The sequence below is a fragment of the Otolemur garnettii genome, unplaced genomic scaffold (assembly GCF_000181295.1).
Source record: "Otolemur garnettii isolate 467f Iridium unplaced genomic scaffold, OtoGar3 scaffold00191, whole genome shotgun sequence".
Taxonomy (NCBI): Eukaryota; Metazoa; Chordata; class Mammalia; order Primates; family Galagidae; genus Otolemur; species Otolemur garnettii.
The window spans coordinates 394,714-400,892 of record NW_003852586.1 but is presented as its reverse complement, the minus strand read 5'-3'; the positions used below and the strand labels follow the sequence as shown (position 1 = coordinate 400,892).

Here is a 6,179-nt window from a genome sequence, read left to right as displayed (position 1 = left end):
GTTGTCTGTGAAATGAGCCACACAGCAGTGTAGTTGGGGTGGGTTGTCTGTGAAATGAGCCACACAGCAGTGTAGTTGGGGTGGGTATCTGGGGGGTGATCACCCACAGCAGTGCAGTTGGGGTGGGTTGTCTGTGAGATGAGCCACACAGCAGTGTAGTTGGGGTGGGTTGTCTGGGGGATGAGCCACACAGCAGTGTAGTTGGGGTGGGTTGTCTGAGATGAGCCACACAGCAGTGTAGTTGGGGTGGGTTGTCTGGGGGATGAGCCACACAGCAGTGTAGTTGGGGTGGGTTGTCTGGGGGATGATCACCCACAGCAGTGCAGTTGGGGTGGGTTTTCTGTGAGATGAGCCACACAGCAGTGCAGTTGGGGTGGGTTGTTGGGGGTGATCCTTGCAGAAATGTGGTTGGTGGTTATCATTAGGACTTCTTGTTCTCCTTCTCTTTGCGATTTATCTTAAATACATTACCCAGTGACCAACTCTTGTCCCACATTTTACTGGTAAAATCCTAAGAGACCTACTTACTGTTAGAAGAAATGGAATCTTTCAGTTAGTTTATGTTAACGCTGGAGCTCCCCACCAGCCTCTGGAGTTGCAGCACCGTCCCTGGTGTTTCTCGGCAGCTCAGCTGTAGCAGTTTCTGTCCCTCTCAACACGACTCTAGAGCTGTGATTGTCAGTGTCCCACTAATATTTTTCAACACCACTAATGAAATTATTTTCAAAAGAAGTTCAAAACAGTAAATGTATTCTTTTTTTACTTTTATTTTTGATCAACATAATTAAGTGTGTTGTGGAACTATAGGCTCAGGGTGTTCTGTGAGAGAAGAAGGTGGAAACACCTGCTCTAAAGATTTCAGGTTTGACTCGATTCTCAGAAGAGTGAGGTCTCTGAATATTTTGTTATGTCAGTCTTTTTGTCCTTAAATTTCTGACGGTATTACCCACCTGCTAGTCCCTTTTAGGGTGGAGGAGAGTTGTTTAGGTATGAGATCTTATAAAATTCTTAAATTTCTTATTGGTGCCTTATTTCAAGAAATTCATGCAAAGTTTCATTGGTGCTTGTTTGTAACACGTGAGGAGATAGTATGAAAAGAGAACGACACTTTGACTTCTGTACTGTGCACGGACGCTTGACAGATGATGAAATAAACCTGATTTACTGAACTATTTTCTTTCTCTTTTTCTGATTTTAATTTTTTTTTTTATTTTTCTCTAGTCCTCCTAGAACTCCAGTAAAAGTTGTGCCTCACACGAGAATAGAACTTGAGCCTGAAGACAGTGATTATTTCTGAGGAGCAGGGAACAGAAACTACAGTGTAACGCGTTTGTCTTTCTTCAAATTGGGTTTTGTGGTTAATGTTCTTGGGGGTTTTATCTGCCTGTTTATTTTTTAACTTTTGTCTTGTCTCAGTTCTTGGTCACTGGCCAAATAATATAGCGCTCTCTCTGCTTCTCTCTGGCATAGGTAAAATCAGGGCAGTAGTGCACACTGTTTCTTAAAACACCACCTGAGGAATCTCCTTTTTGTTCTTAAACTTGCACACGTGTCCTCTGACAAACCAAATTCCTGAGTCACTCAAGACAGGCACAGACCCTACCCTTTTCCTCTGTCAAGCAGAGGACAGAAGTATTAAGGATTTTACAAACACCTGTTATTTGTAGCTTTGGAGCTGTGCTGACTGGCTTGTCTTTGTCTGGTAGAACAAGCCTTGACCTCCAGGCAGAGCCCCTTACCGCAGAGGACTGGAAAGCACTGCTGTTCTAACCTGCTTCTGCTTGCAAACCCTACCTTATGTTATCAACAGAAGAGAAACGAAAGGTACTTTATCCTTGTAGAGAAACCCTCCCCATCGCCATGGCTGCAGCCAGCGCTGGAGGGTCCCTTTTTCCTATGCAACTTTTTTTAACCCTTTAATGAACTTATCTGTTGAGTACATTGAAGAAAATTTTTCTTCCTAGATTTTGTTGTTTAAATTATGGGGCCTAACCTGCAACTTATTTTTTTGTCAATTTTTAAAACTTTTTTTTAATTACTGTAAAGAAAATGAATTTTTTCCTGCAGCAGGAAACATAGTTTTGAGTAGTTCTACCTCTTATTTGTAGCTGCCAGGCTTTCTGTAAAAATTGTATTGTATATTACGTGATTTTTACACACAGAGACACAAACAAAAATACACAATCTCTGGGGTAAGCCAGAAGGCAAGATCAGATTCAAAACACCATGTTTCAAAGCATCCATTTTTCCCTTTCTTTAAAAAACTTTTAACTGTTCTATGAAGGAGATGGGGGGAGAAGAGATGAGCTCCCACGCAGGGGGATGACGGATGTCCTGATGACAGTGACATCTGTGCAGTGTTGACTGCCACCACGTCGCTGTCCTGTGCAGTATTGTTAGACGAGGTTTCACTTTGAGGTGTTTGTGTGTGTGTGTGTGTGAGTGTGTGTGTGTGTGGCTGGTGCACACGTGCAATGTTAGGAAGAGGGAAGTGACAGCAGGCAAAGGACAAAGTCCCCAAGTCTGTTGTGCCAGTTTTCATAAAACGCAAACCACCTATGGACAATCAGCAGAGGGCCAAGCAATTTACCGTTATGCAAATGAGAGTGAATCTGTCTTATTACACAGATTATCAGTCACCATTACTGACACAATAGCTCACATTGTAGGAATAGGAATGGCCGATCCACCTATCCATAAAGTGTCACATCTGGAATGTGGATACTCTGGGAGGTGGATGTGTTCACACTCTTAACAGTACTAATAGTACTCCCATACTTTTCTTTTTAGGATGCAAAGGCAGTTCTTCAAAACTGGGACATTTAGAATATATTTGTGTACATATACGTGTGTGTGTGTTTAAAGCACCATGTTGAAAATTAGACCTTTATTAACCAAATTTAACATGGTATTTAAATGGACTGATGTACAGTGTACGTTGGTGATGTATGTTAAAAATAACTTTTTAAACATTGAATCTGTAATCTTGAATTCATACAACCACCTTGGTAATACATCCCAACTATCTCTGATTGGAGGAGGAGCACCACAGTCAGAAGGAAACTATTTGTTTCACTTTTATGATAGAGACTTACTGATTTTTATATTAATTAAATTATAAATCTGTCCTCTTGACATTTTGATTATAAAACTTTTATTATCAGAGTTAGCTCTTAGTTTTATAGTATCTGATAACCATAAAAATTTTAATTTTACACAAATTAGATATAAATAACCCTAAGTTTTTCATTAAAATGGCAGTGGGAAATTACATCTTATTGTGTTAAAAATCTCACCTACTAAATTTTGGCATCACATTTTCTATTTAGAGCTATCCTTAAGATGATTATTCTGTATTATCTAGTTTTCTGATACTCCGATACAGAACTGTATAAGAACATCCCCCCTTTTTTACTGATAGAAACATTAATAAAATGTTTTAAAACCATGCATAATAAATGCAGCCTAACCTCTAATCTTGTTAAATTAAAGACATTTGTTGTTTTCTGATCACACATCAAGTATGTGCAGTTTTGCCCCTCTCCAGACCTTTCAGAGAACCCCTGAAGTGACGCACCCACTTTCAGATCCACAGTCTGTGACAGAAGGCTGCTGGTCATGCTAAGAACATACAGTGGCACCTGACATTTGCTAACTGAACAGGTAATGTCAGACCCTCTCAGTGTTTGCTGCAACCCAGGAAGTTTTTTTATAAGAATCGTTCCTTTCAAAGGAGCAGACGTAGTTACCAAACTAACAAGCAAAACCTGGGTCCCCACAAAGCTGCCAGTCACGTGGATTTTAACTGATTTACTCACTGACAAAGAACTGGCCAGATTTGGGGGTGGTTTTGTTTCTATGTAAACTGGACACAAATTACAACAGTAAATTTTTTATGAAGTATTTCTCCCTTAAACTCTGATAAGAATTCGGAGATAAAGATTTGAGTTGCTGGAAGTAAAGGCTGAGTGTGCACAGAGCTGCCAGCCAGAGTCCGGCCCGGGATTGTGGAAGCTCATGGTTGGAGGAACGAGATGGCGGGGGTGGGGGCTCTGCCCTGTCAGGGGGCCATAAACGCCTGTTTGGGAGAACATCCCTTGGAAACAGTGTTCTCCTGTGAAAGGAGGCTCGCACCCTGTTTCCTGGGCCACAGCGAACAGTGTTTCTTCCGCTCCTTCCAGTCAGGGTTGGGGAGGGAAGTGGGGGCCCTACTGGCTTCAGAGGGAGGAAAATAAAACCGTCCTCCCCGGCCACCCTGCAGGAAGGAGGAAGTGACTGTGGGCTGTGGCCACTCAGTGTGATGCTCAATGCAGGTGCACCGGCCACACACCGTCTTTTATCAGCTCTGTGTTGATGCTTGAGAGAGAATGATTGTCTTCCAAGTTTTTTGGTTCCTTTTTTTAAAACTGTGTTAAAGTACTTGAAATGTATTGACTGCTGACTATCTTTTAAAAATGAAACAAAATCGTTTGAATTGTATTACAGAGGTCGGCATTGTTCAGGGTGGGACAAAGCTTTCTTCAAACCTTTTCATACCACTTAATGATTTTGGTGCAGGAACCTGAGAGCCTCTCATTCATTTCCCACGGCAGTTACCATCTGCTCTCCGCAGCGTGAGTATGCAGCCCGGGGCACCGCTGAGTACAATCCCGTGACCCCTTTATAGCTTTTCACATTCTGAAGGGCCTTGGGAATTTTCAGATGATGATTACATTGAGCTTCATTGCAGCCTGAAATTAAAAACTTACAAAAGGTTTTGTAACATATGTGAATAGTCAAGTTGCATTTGACCAGGAATTGCTTGGCTCATTTCACTGTGTTCCATGGCACTTATACAAGAATCGAGAGTGTTGTTTCCTAGACAGATACTGCAACTCAGGGCTAAAGTCATCCGGTGAAACTTAGAGCCAGAAGGAGCTTTGTCCCAGTCCTACAATGTGAAGGGTGAATCGCTGCCTCTTTCTAGCCGTTTCCATGGCTGGTACGTATTCGTACACATTACTTTTCAGAATCAATACGCACTTTCAGATATTCTTATTTTTATTCTCTTAAGTCTTTATTAACTTTGGAGAACTGATGCATCTTTTTATTTTAAATGAAGTAGATCAACATGGTGGAACAAAATGATAAAGAACAGAAAACATTTCAATATATTACTAATAATTTTTCCAATATAAAACCTAAAATTCCTATAACATTATAGTATTTTACAGTTTTATGAAGCTTTCTATTGTGACTTTTATGGAATTAAGAGATGAAGAAGATGAGATATTTTAGCATTTATATTTTTCAAAATTATATGTATACTTAAAATAAAGTAACTTTATGCATTTATGAGTGTCACGTGCTTCTGTTACCTTACTGCGGGTGCTGCCAGGAGAGCCAGGCTGAGACTCAGAGTCCCTGTCCATCAGGAGGATGAGATGAGTGTCCACGTTGTGTTAAATAAGAGATCATAGCAATTTCTATTTAAGGATTAATGAAGTGCGAGTGAATTCAAAACAAGAAAAATATGTCCAACCAAGAACAACGAGAACACCAGTATTGTCATTCTTCTTTCATGAAGTTACTAAAAATACCATTTTCTTAAATCCAGGTTGATGCATACAATTAATTCTCAAAGTAAGAAAACCCCTGCGAAATATGATAAATACTTAATAAAAAGTAATTCCTCAAGTGAACAAAACCCCGGGATGGTTTTCCAAGAGGACAGTTTATCCACTTTTCCTGGGCTCTCCAGGCTTCCGTGTAATCCTGAAATTCTCCAGGAAACTTCATTTCAGCCTTAAGTTATGATCAGAGTGGTGGTAGTGGGTGGGGAGGATGCAAATAACAAGAATAATGAAGAACTACTGGTGGCAGAAAAAGTTACATCAGAAAAACAAAAAGGAGGAGGAATGGCTGCCATCTTTGTACGTGGTGAATTAACAGACAAGTGACAGCTCTGAGCGTCTGGGTGTGGAGGGAGCGGGGATAATGGGCAGCAGTGGGACTGGGGTTTTGTCGCTGAGCTGGAGAAAGCAGCAGCAGCTTCGTTCAGAAGTGGAAGAATTGGACTATTCTTCAACATACACAGTTCACTAACTAGTACATGAATGACAATAACTGAGGCAAGAAGTTCGGATCAAATTATACTTAGTATATTATGAGAAAGAATGTACCTTTGCATGGAGTTCTGC

General features: G+C 40.8%; 1 protein-coding gene across 1 annotated transcript in view; it reads left to right on the top strand.

Moving 5' to 3' along the window:
* SLC4A4 (solute carrier family 4 member 4) overlaps positions 1-5,334 on the top strand; it is a 353,144-nt gene extending 347,810 nt beyond the window's left edge. The window contains exon 26 of the mRNA XM_023507587.1: positions 1,222-5,334. The gene's annotated coding sequence lies outside the window, so the exon portion shown is untranslated. The remainder of the gene's footprint in view (positions 1-1,221) is intronic.
* The last annotated feature ends 845 nt before the right edge of the window (positions 5,335-6,179 follow it).